A 12,849-nucleotide genomic window follows, 5' to 3' on the forward strand; every position below is an offset into this window, starting at 1 on the left:
ACTTCTTTTCCTTTTCCTTTCTCCTTGTTCTTGACCATTTCTATACTACACAGTGAAATATGCATGATGGTAGGCATTTAAGTATGTTTTCTTCACTGCTGCATTTTCCACTCTTACAATATTACCTGACAGATAATACACTCTTAATAACTATATGTTGACTGAATGAATAAATGGAAGCTTAGAGCATCCAGAAATGAAATTTGATATAATAAAGGAAGTTTAATAGAACAGTTTACAGCCTGAAATAATAATGTAATCAAGGTAGATGCAAGGAAGAAATTTTGATCCTTATCTCATGCCAAACACCAAATTTAACTCTAGGTGAATTACTCGGTTCATATAGAAAAAGAACAAAAAAATAGAGAAATGTTCTTAAAATGTCTAGCTAAGGATAATTATTTTTTTATTCAAGAAGGCAAATGTAGGCACTTGAAATAAAAATGTTATAAAGAAATTTAAAATAACGTAGAAGAAAATACTGATTGATTTGATTATATGAAATATGTACCAAATCTGTGTGTATATGTGGGTATATATAATATACACATATGTATTCATAATTCAAATTAAAACTGGATAAAAGTTCAATAACTTAAGGAAGACACTAAATGCCAAGAGATGAACAATAGACAGCAATTAATAAACAGGTTAGAAATACGTTTATAAAATAATCTCAGCAAGGAGTTGGTCAGGATGTAAATTTTTGGAATGGCTTTTTGAAAAATAAATTATTTATCCTTATTATAAGCCCGTTTCATAGTATTCTTTTTTTTTTTAAAGATTTTATTTATTTATTTGAGACGGAGAGAATGAGAGACAGAGAGCATGAGAGGGAGGAGGGTCAGAGGGAGAAGCAGACTCCCCACTGAGCAGGGAGCCCAATGCGGGACTCGATCCAGGGACTCCAGGATCATGACCTGAGCTGAAGGCAGTCGCTTAACCAACTGAGCCACCAGGTGCCCCCGTTTCATAGTATTCTTACCAGTACTAAATTCTTCCAGAAAAACAAAGCAGGGTCACACGTGCACACACAGGCACACACTCACACACACAGATTTTTATCTGAAAGTAAAAATAAATTATCCAATTACTTTAATGAGCATTTCAATTATTACAGGAGTATACTATTTTCTATTTTTGTTATTCATTTCTGTTTTCTATTTTGCAAATTATCTTCTTAATATCCAAGATTGTCAAACTCTATCTTGAGTCTTTGTCTTTCTTACCAGGTCAAGAGTTACATTTGTAGCAGTCGGCTTGGTGTCATTCCTCAAATGGGCCCATGACATCTCAAACAAAACATGTTGGAAAACTGAAATCATTGTTTACCGTCAATGTTGTTTGCTCTATTTTTGAAACTTGACTTAAGCAGATCATCATTTTTAGTTATTCTTGTTCGCAACCTGGAGTGGTGATTCACCCCTCCCCCCTCTGCTACATAAATAAGCTAGCATATCCTGTCTCTTCTGCTAAACGTGATCTCATCTGCCCACATACCTGCCTTGGTTCTTTTGCAGCTTGTCATTACCTTGAGGATTCTCTTGGTTACTTGAAAGGTCTTCCTTATTCCTAACTGCTCTAGTTCTGCTTTGTCCTACATACATTTGCCAGAGTAATGCTCCTAAAGGGCACATTTGATCATTTCCTGCTCTTGTTCCTAAACCTTCAAAATTATTTTATTCTCTAACTCTAACCCTCAATGTGCCATACTTATGACAGCAGTTGCCAACCTCAAACCTCAAGAACATACCAGATTCTACTCTCAAATGCAGTTAATTGGTTGTAGAGGAGTATCTGTGTGTGTGTGTGTGTCTGTATGTGTGTGTGTCTGTGTGTGTCTGTGTGTCTGTGTGTCTGTGTGTGTCTGTGTCTGTGTGGTTTGTCTTTTTGATGTTTGGTGATCTCAATAAAAATCTTAAAATGTTAGGGTTATGGTTAGGGTTTGGATTAGGGTTAAGGTTAGGATTCTCCAAGTGCATTTGCATCTGCTTACCATTTGGAGGTCTCTCTGTTAGGGACCTAGTCTCCTTTGTTAGATTTATTTTCTGTTCTTTCTCTTCTCAAACCACAGTCTCCTCCATGGAACTTTAATATCTGCTGTTTAATATATATAACAATCACTGACTTTGGCAAAAATTTAGAAATGCTGTTTTCTGGGTTTATATTTTTAATGTTAAAAACTATTTGATCCTACTATGCATTCAGCTCTGGAATCTTTTTTTTTTTTTTTTTTTAATTTTATTATGTTATGTTAGTCACCATACAATACATCATTGGTTTTTGATGTGGTGATCCACGATCCATTGTTTTCAGCTCTGGAATCTTAATTGGTTCTGCAGGCAGCTCTGGGGCCACAGGAACCAGGGGGTCTTCCTCTGGACAACTGACCTAATCAACATTCTGAGGAAAATGGAACTCGGGCTGCCCCCTGACATTTTCAGGACCTAGAGCACAAGTCCATATGGAAGCTCACATATAGTTCTATGGCCTTGATTATTAATTTGGATCACAAAGTTTATGTGGGTCTTGCTCTTTAAATTGTCTCATTTCTTCATTTAGGTTTTTCCCCCTTGAATTGAACTTTCATATTTTCTTACTATCAGAAGCATTATTCTTTCATGACTTAGTCATAATGACGTGTAGGATTAAAAATAACGTATGTTGGGGCGCCTGGGTGGCTCAGTTGGTTAAGTGTCTGCCTTTGACTCAGGTCATGATCCCGGGGTCCTGGGATAGAGCCCCGCATCAGACTCCCTGCTCAGTGGAGGACCTGTTTCTACCTCTCCCTCTGCCTGTGTTTGCCTGCTTTCTATCAAATAAATAAATAAAAATCTTAAAAAAAATTAACATGTGTCCATTATTTCAACTTTGAATAAGTATTTATAAAAATGTAAATTAAAGTAAATGAAATATATATAATGAAAAATATTTTAGTTGTACTTTTAGTTGTCATTTACCTGTTAAATTATTAAAATTAAAATTATCATTTAAAAATAAAAAGCATGATACAACAAAATTAAAATGGCAAAAATTTTGCATAAGACTATTTTTATTTTATACATTCAATTAAATATCATTAAAAATGTTAGAAAAGTAGAACTACTTCCAATTCTGTGCCCTAAAGTTATCCGGTTACTTTATAAAGAATGGGGATACACTTCATGAATGTTATCTTTACAGCACATATACAATTTCAAGAAAAAGATAAATTGTTTAATATTATAAATGTATATCAACTTCCATTTGCCACTGTTGTGAAAAACATTTCTAATTCATGAGTTTCTCTATCACAAATCACAAATGGGAACATCAAGATAAGCAAGAAAACAGATGTTTAGAGCTACCGGGAATCAATACCTAATTATGAAAGAATCTATTGCATTCTTGTTGTCTGAGAAGAAGGATTTGACAGATTAATTAATTTGTTTTTCCTCTTATCTAAGCACATCCATCACTCAAATCCTACATACATTCTGTATCAATATCTATCTTGAACATCGGCAGGAATACAATATACAAACTTCATGGCACCCAGATGGAAGTTGTATTTTATCTTGAGGTCATAAGGCTCTTGTCCTATATTGAGGACTGTTTCCTTATGACCTGGAAAGTGTTATCACTAGAGTGGGTGTTTAGATTTTACAGATGGTGCTCTATGAGGTGCTGAGTGCTAGACTCTCAATGAGGCTCTTGTGTATTCTTTCAAAAATGTATCTTTCTATTTGTGCTTGTGAAATGTGCCCCCAAAATGCTAGTCCTCTCTTGCTGGGGTGTGAAAACAGTATCAATCCAATTCATAGGTTTCACATAATCTTTGGATTATATGCTAATTTTTCATGATAACTTCATGACATTCATGAGTTCTAAATTATATAAGGAAAAAAAACTCTTATTTTAAAATAAATCTTGGCAGCTTTGCTCAGTGGCAGTATCGTAGCCAATGAGGTTTGTCCGAGGCGCGATTATTGCTAATTAAAATAAGTCTTGGCAGAAATAGCTAAAAAGTAGCCTTAGCTTTTCCTGGTAAAGAACCAGTGTTATTTATTATGGCCAGGTTGTCAAAAAGTATGTATGTATGTATCAGTTACTAAAGTTTCCATTGATTTGCACTTCTTTAGTTCTTATACTCAGTAAATCCAATCCCTCCAAATTCTAACTTCCATCTTTACCATTTTGGAGTCCACATTCCATGACCCATTTCCAAAAGTAAATCTTGTGAGCATTTTAATTCCTTTGCTTTTTTCTACCTCTATCAGTCTTATCCCTGGAGAAAACCCAGCTGACATTCTCCTCCTGGTATGCTTGTAAGTGGTAAACACCTAGGAAAACAACAACAAAATGGAAAGTTAACCAAGCTTACTTTATTTATTTTTATTTATTTTATTTTTTTTTGAAAGAGAGAGAGAGAACAAGTGCAAGTGTGGGAGGGGCAGAGGGAGAGAGAGAATCTTATGCTGGCTCCATGCCCAGCACACAGCCTGATGGGGGGCTCCATCTCAAGACCCTGAGATCATGACCTAAGCCGAAATCAAGAGTTGGACACTTAACTACGTCACCCAGGGGCCCCCAAGCTTACTTTATATTAACAACCAGAAATGTCAAATCAGCAAACAGCATTGCCCATTAATGCTCCACATTACCCTTATGTGTTTACTTCCTCACTCTCCAAAGCTACTGGTTTACATTTCCTCTTTCCTCAACTATTGCACACACATCCCCTACTCTTCTACTCAAACACTGGCATTATCTTACATTTCAATGAGAGAAGAAAAATTATAAGAAGCCAATGTTTCATCTCACTGAGAGCAAATAAGTTTTGTCCTCTCTCTTGTTACAATGGACAATTTTCCTCTGCTTTCAAATCCTTGGGCCTAACTGCACCCCATTCCTTTCTGCTAATTCAGGGACTTTCTATCTGTACTTTCTTCTGTAATAGACTGTAGGCTATCAATTTCACTCATGCTACTAATTAATCCCCTCATACGTCAACATACTCTATGGTATTCTATCATGCAACAAAAGAAATTTTTCCTTTGCCCAATATCTCCTTTAAACTACCTCTTTCTGGGATGCCTGGGTGGCTCAGTCATTAAGCGTCTGCCTTCGGCTCAGGTCATGATCCTAGGGTCCTGGGATCCAGCCCCACATCGGCTCCCTGCTCAGCTGGAAGGCTGCTTCTCCCTCTCCCACTCCCCCTGCTTGTGTTCCCTCTCTCACTGTGTCTCTCTCTGTCAAATAAATAAATAAAATCTTAAAAAAAAAAAACTAACTCTTTCTAATAAGTATCTTTCTAAACAAAAATTAAAGAAAAACCCTCTCTACTGTTATCTACACTTCTGTCTCTCCTAAATTTGGTATTAGTCTCCCTTCACGCCTCAATCTCCTAGGTAATTTCACTAATGCTCTGTTTTATATAACAGCTTTATGTTAATAACCTTTCCCTATCACTTCAGAGTTCTATACTATCTTCTTAATTACTTGAAATATGCACTTGCATATCTTATAAGTTCAAACTTAGTCTTAAAATAGAATACTTACTTCCCACCTCCACCTGCATACACAGAAACTGCTTTCTTCCCCTATTTTTCCTGTTTCAAAGAACTATGCTGTAATCTAGTTTGTGAACCAAAAATTTTAGGAATTTTTGTTATGTATTTTGTGATATTGTAATTTATAATAAGAAATATATATATGGTCTTTGTCCCCATCTTGGCACAGAGCTCCTAAAACCTTTGGAATTTCCTAAATGATAAGAGCAATAAAGTTATCTTTTCTGTTACTGAGGCGACTTTTGGTTCACACCTAAGGATGGTGTTTGGTTGCCAGAGAAGCCAACCACATGATTAGAGGTGGAACTCTGCCAACACACACGTCCAGGGCTGGAGATTGAGTTCACTGACAGCTAATAATTTAATCAGTCTTACCTAGGTAATGAAGTCTCCATAAAAACCAGAAAGGGTAGGGTTCAGACAGCTTCCGGTTTGGTGACATGTGGCAATGTGGGGAAAATGGAATGCTGGAAGCTCCTTGTCTTTTCCCCAGGCCCTGCCCTATTCATTTCTTCAATTGTGTCTGGGTTATATCCTCTTGAAATAAACCAATAATACAATATATAAATATTTCTGTGAGTTCTGTGAGCCACTCTAGAAAATTGATCAAACCCAAGGAGGGGGTTTTCAGAAGTGCAGATGATAATCTGGCCTTGCAATTGACATATACAAGTAGGGAGGAGGCCATCTAGTAGGACCAAGACCCTAACCTGTAGGAACTGACGCCGTCTCAGGGTGGACATTATCAGAATTCAGTAGAATTGTATGACAACCAGCTGGTGTCAAAGCATTCCTTTGGTGCTATGTGGTGCCCCTGGACACACACATCAGAATGGGGTGCTCAGAACCCTTGCTTCTTTTGCTTTCTGTATCCATTCAGTCAGTATCACTATTTTCTGATGCATGCTAATTCAGTCCAATTATCTCTACCTCTGTTACTACCATTCTGTTTTCAAACACCATCATTTCTCATCTGAACATTGCAAAATGTTCTATATTTTCCCTATTCAGATCTATAGCATTGGCAGGCATCTCCTGGGAGCATTTCAGAAATGCAGAATTTCAGGGGTGACTGGATGGTGCAGTCAGTTAAGCGTCTGACTCTTGGTTTCAGCACAAGTCGTGATCTCAGGGTCCTGAGATCCAGCCCCACGTCGTCGGGCTCTGAGCTCAGCACAGAGTCTGCTTGAGAGTCTCTCTCCCTCTTCCTCTGGCCCTCTTGTGTGTGCTCTCTCTTTCTAAGCTAAATAAATAAATTTTAAAAAAAGAAGAAATCCAGAATTTCAGACCCTGCCTCAGATCTACTTAATTGGAATCTGATTTTTAACAACATCCATCCTCCATGCAATTTATGTGCACATTAAAGTTTGAGGAGCCCTGATCTATGTAATCTAACTTTTGCCTATCTCTCTGGGCTCATTTATTAGACTTCACCTGTGGCCCATGATGACCTTCCTTTCCCTTAAATCACCACATTCTTTCTCTACTTTGATTCTTTGTAGTGGTTGCATTCACCGTCTCATGATGCTTTCCCCTAATTATCAGTGGCTGGATCCTCGTTCCCATTCAGGGGTTTGGCTGAGTGTTATCTCCTGAGACTGCTGGGATACAATTTTAAATGGGTCTCTCAGGGTTCTGCAAGTTTTGTCTTCAATTTTCTTCCCCTCTACCTTCTCAAAGATGTTTGTGTAGTAAACGACTGTGCAATTACAGAGAGTGCGCTCCATTCTGGAGGAGAAGACAGGTTTGTTCCCTGTCCGGGAGGCAAATAAAAGTAATGTCTCTCTCTGTGCAGAAGTTGGAAAGATTCACTAGAAGCCCACTTTTAAAAATTGGGGTTTCTCAAGCTTAATTCATCTGTGCCACAAACCCACTGTTAGCATAGCATCCGATTGGGCATGGTTACGCCTCAAATCTTCTCGGACTTGGGGGCAAAAGGAACTGATTAAACATGAAGCTTATGCTGTCTATTGTGCTATGAGTAACAAAACCCTTTGCCTTCTCCCTTTATCCACAACTGTGGGCTGAAACAAATGGACTTTGGAAAAAAGTAGAAGACTAATAGGGGATACACAAGTTCTGTTAAGGAAGTGGAGCCCTGAAACTAAGGTGGCCAGTGAAAAAGTGAAACATCATTTCCACACAGCAATACTAATGTAACTGCCGGAAAAAGTTAAGATAGAGTACTTGGGAGTTACCTTTCCTTCTTTTCCTTTTAGAACATCTCAAATGGTTTTGAACAGTTAAACCACACTGTTTTGATTATTCTTTTTTTTTTTTTTTTCATCCTCGACTATTGAAACTAAACTAAAACACTTAGGTGAACCACATCAGAGTATGGAATGTACAAAAACACCAATCAGTTTTTACCTCATTACTGCTGCCTGAACAGCTTCATGGTTCTGGAAAAAAACAAAAACAAAAACAAAAACAGAACTGCAACTCTTTATTCTTTAATGGGTTCTAAATGCTTGGGAGAAAAATTTATAATGAATTATGTATTCCTCTGCATGGCCAAACTCTGAACTTTTGGATATGAAAACCTCATTATTTCAATATCTTAATTAACAGCATTCCTCAAGTATAAACAGCAACCATTATTAAATTCATATTGCTACTCAATTCCTACAATATAATTTAAAACACATTCACTTAACTAGCATTTCTGACAAATTTATTATATTTATTAGGTCTTTAAAGAATTACAGCAAGATAATGTGAGAAAACCCACATCAGGAGAATTATTCATAGAAAACTACTAGACAATAACTATGACAGGGATTGCTAGTTATTGTGTTAAACTTAATGTTCCTTGTTAACATGGTGTCAAATTGTATATTGTTATTTTGTTTCATATACATTGACCACCATTAAAAATAAAGTCATTGCAGGAAAAAACTAAATGTAGCTGAACTTATAAAATAAAAAGAGGAAAATGGTTTATTCACATTATCTTGTCACTTAAATTTCCAGTATTCTCAATGTGAGTCATCAGTAAGATATATCTAACAAACATGCTACTAAAATCTCAAAGTAGTGTGATAGAAGTCAAGCATCTAGAACGAGGGAGGTTTTAATTCTGTTCTGCTCTTTACTGGCCAGACCACACATGCTAATTTATTCAGCTATAGACCTATATTTTAAGAAATATGATGACATTTTAGAGAATACTGAAAAAGGCAAGAATATTCAAAATCTTCAAAGATTGGGTAATGGAATTAAGAATATGCATCCTATACAAGAGAAAGCTCACAGTTACCTTCAATTCCATGTGGATAATTGTCATGAGGAAGCTGACTTGTTTTGTACTCCTGGCTGGAATTTCTGAGTTGTTGACAGGACAGTAAGGGGAAAAAAAAATTGCAAGATTAACATTTTATCAGAGACTTAAATAAAGTGATGTAACAGGCCCTATCAAGATCTGGATGATCAAGAACACTACAAGATACGGGCACAGCAACCGCAGAATAGGGAGGCTAAAATGAGAATAAGGAAGTGAGAAAAAAGCAAGATTTTATACACACAAAATATGCTATGCATATATGACTGTGTCAACATTACATGAAGGAAATAATTATGAATTTACGCTCTTAAAATCCCTTTGTCAAAGGAGCATTCTAGGCACTCATATGTCATTTATATGATGGATAATGATTCTAAATCTAACTTTTTAAAATTTTGATTTAATAAGAAAAACTGCTTCTTCAGATTTATTTCCAAACTACATTATTGTCAAAAAACAGTAATAATCAGTTTAACTGAAAGTTACATGGAATGACACTCAGAAATGTTTTTCCATAACAATTTAGGAAAAATAATTATAACACAGGGGCCCTGAGTAGCTCAGTCAGTTAAGCATCTGCCTTCAGCTCAGGTCGTGATCCCAGGGTCATGGGTTCAAGCCCACATCTGGCTCCCTGCTCAGTGGGGAGCCTGCTTTTCCCTTCCCTTCTCCCCTTCACCCCCACTCATTCTCTCTTTCTCAAGTAAATAAATAAAATCTTTTAAAAAATAATTATAACATAAATTTATGTTCTGTGTATATAAGCAGGACTTTGAAAGTCTTAACAGTAAAAGTATCAGCTGGCTATTCAAAGGCAAATTATCTGCATTGCATTTTATCTTCAAATACTTCTTTTGTCAAGTTCTGGTGACATGTTATCACTGATTCAGGATAATTTCCTTCTACAGATGTCAATCATATTTTATGGTCCCAATAGTTTTTTCTTGGTTATAATTTCTGATAAAGAGAATCTTAAAAATTCAATGTTAGGTCATTGTCATCTTGTGAGAATTGTATTTAAAATTTTGAAAAACCAGGGGCACCTGGGTGGCTCAGTTGTTAGTCATCTGCCTTTGGCTCAGGTCATGATCCCAGGGTCCTGGGATCTAGCCCTGCATCGGGCTCTGCGCTACACGAGAAGCCTGCTTCTCCCTCTCCTGCTCCCCGTGCTTATGTTCCCTCTCTCGCTGTGTCTCTCTCTGTCAAATAAATAAATAAAATATTTAATAAAAAAATAAATAAATAAAAATAAATAAAATTTTGAAAAACCAGGAAACACACCAATAGACATTGCACAACTTTTAAAAGTTGAGTTGAAGAGTAAGAGTTGGAACTAAAGTCTTCTAGCTCAGGGTTATTTATACTTTTAGACAAGCACTTTTCCTAAAAAAGGTCTTACTGCCAAGTTGAAGAAACTGGGCAATTAATAATAATGGCAAGCTTAACAAATAACATTAAATTATGCTAACATATACAACCTAATATATTCCTCCTCAAATTTTCAGTAGGATTTGACTGTGTAACTTTCTCTTCTATTTGAAATTATGTTCTCAGTTTTCAAGGTGTTAGGTATTCAACAGTCTTCTTCTGATTTATTTTTTCCAATTTCTCTTACTCTTTCATCTTTTTAATCTCCCACTGGAGGGTTTTAGACTTGCTTTTCAGAATGCACCCACTTCTTTAAAAATGCATTTTTCACATGGAACAATTCTCTAGTATTTATTTCCAAGACTGACTGATTCTTCACAATTCAGACTTTACTCTGATTAGAGTAGATCTTTTGGAAAGGTATGTGTGGGATGGAAACTAGAGAAGCCTGGAAACATTTGCAAAAACACTGTTGAAAATTTGCTAAGTCAAACAAAGTTGAATTAATAAAAATGTTTATCAGAATTGAAGAACTGATATTGTTTAACTACTACGGCTATGGGATAAAACTAATTTCTGTTTCAAGACATTTTTACTTCAATTTTTTTTTAAATTTCAAGATGTAGGGGCACCTGGGTGGCTCAATTGTTAAGCATCTGCCTTCAGCTCGGGTCATGATCCCAGGGTCCTGGGATCGAGCCCTGCATCGGGCTCCCTGCTTGGCGGGAATCCTTCTTCTCCCTCTCCCACTACCCTTGCATGTGCTCCTTCTCTCCCTGTCTCTATCACTCTCTCTGTCAAATAGAAAAAACAAAAATTCAAGATGTTTTCAAGGCTCTTTATTTAAATTGTTAAAATATTAAGGTAAGAGAATAGAGAAAATAAGACATTAGCAGAAGATGAAGTAAGAGTTACTGTCACTAAGGGGGAAGGACAAAAGAGCAGCAATATATAAGATCCATAAAAGCAGCAAAATGGTCTATTTGTTTTATTTCCATAACCCCAGCACCTACAAAAATGTCTATTGTACTCTAGTTGTTCACTAACATTTGTTTTAAAAGATGAATGAATGATCCAATAAAAGCTTACTAACATAGAAAGTATATATATCATATATTTCTACTTTCCAGAACAGTGGTTCTCAAACTTTTCACGCTTAAAAATATTTTAAACTTAAAAAAAAAAAAAAAAAATCTTGAGGGCGCCTGGGTGGCTCAGTTGGTTAAGTGACTGCCTTTGGCTCAGGTCATGATCCTGGAGTCCCTGGATCGAGTCCCACATCCGGCTCCCTGCTCGGCAGGGAGCCTGCTTCTCCCTCTGACCCTCCCCCCTTTCATGTGCTCTCTCTCTCATTCTCTCTGTCTCAAATAAATAAATAAAATCTTTAAAAAAAAAAAAATCTTGAGAACAGGGATGCCTGGATGGTGCAGTTGGTTAAGCATCCGGCTCTTGGTTTTCAGCTCAGGTCATGCTCTCAGTGTCGTGAGATAGAGCGCGGAGCTGCACTCTGTGTTGAGTGCGGAGTGTGCTTAATACTCCCTCCCTTTGGGGAGCCAGGGTGGCTCAGTTGGTTAAGCGTCTACCTTCAACTTGGGTCATGATCTCAGGGTCCCGGAATGAAGCCCCATATCAGGCCCTCTGCTCAGTGGGGGTCTACTTCTCCCTCTGCCACTAACTCTGCTTGTGCTTTCTCGTGCTCTCTCTGTGTGTGTCAAATAAATAAAATCTTTTTTAAAAAAATACTCTCTCCCTTTCCCTTTGCCCTTTCCCCCACACTCTCTATCTCTAAAATAAGTAAATAAATCTTAAAAAAAATGTTGAGGACTGAAAAGGGCTTTTATGTATATGTAGTATGAGGTTATCTACTGTCCTACAAAGAATGATATTAAGAATATGTATATAATAAATCTTTATAAAATAACAATAACGAAACTGTTGATATAAATTTTTTGTGAAAAATATTTTTCAATGCAAGAAATTAGTGAGGAAGTTGATTGTTTTATATTTTTCAATATTTTTAATGTATATCTTTCCAGTTAATTGTAAATATTCTTCTTTGATGCTATACCAAAACATAACAAGTAGCTGTTTCTTAAAAGTCAGTTTCAACGTGGACTCTGAAACCTTATCAGGAGCTTTTGTAGTGTGTGACATTAAAATCCACTGGACGTACTTGCATTTTGAGTGAACATTTTAACCATGCATGATTTTTTAACATGTGTATTGATATATTGATAGTATATTGATTGTTTGGAAAGTATTGATTTTTGGATTATTAAAAACATTTCTGAATACTTCCACTGAAGGCAACAATTGTACATAGATATATAACATATTTTTTGCATATTTTCACTGAACGTATTTTCACACATGATATTAAAAAGGCATACCCACTTAAGCCAATATTGAATAATATTTCTATATCTTCATTGAACATGAGAACTATTTGCTTTTTTACAGTGAGCACTTGCTGATGAAAAACACATTGATTACTAGAAGTGCTTGGTGCTGCTCTCTTGATTCATGCTCAGGCACCAGCAGTTCTAATCACCATTGAGTTTGCAACTTAAGTGCACAAATGAGCACAGTGAAAAAAAGCAAATAACATTCTAGTATTATTATGAAGTTAGTTTCGATCTCAGGGAC

General features: G+C 36.4%; 1 pseudogene; it reads left to right on the top strand.

Annotated features, from left to right (window-relative positions):
* Window positions 1-3,914: 3,914 nt before the first annotated feature.
* LOC115943326 (U4 spliceosomal RNA) lies at window positions 3,915-3,984 on the top strand (annotated as a pseudogene).
* Window positions 3,985-12,849: the final 8,865 nt, after the last annotated feature.

The sequence above is a fragment of the Leptonychotes weddellii genome, chromosome 2 (assembly GCF_054177405.1).
Source record: "Leptonychotes weddellii isolate Sample4059 chromosome 2, ASM5417740v2, whole genome shotgun sequence".
In the NCBI taxonomy this organism is placed as follows: domain Eukaryota; kingdom Metazoa; phylum Chordata; class Mammalia; order Carnivora; family Phocidae; genus Leptonychotes; species Leptonychotes weddellii.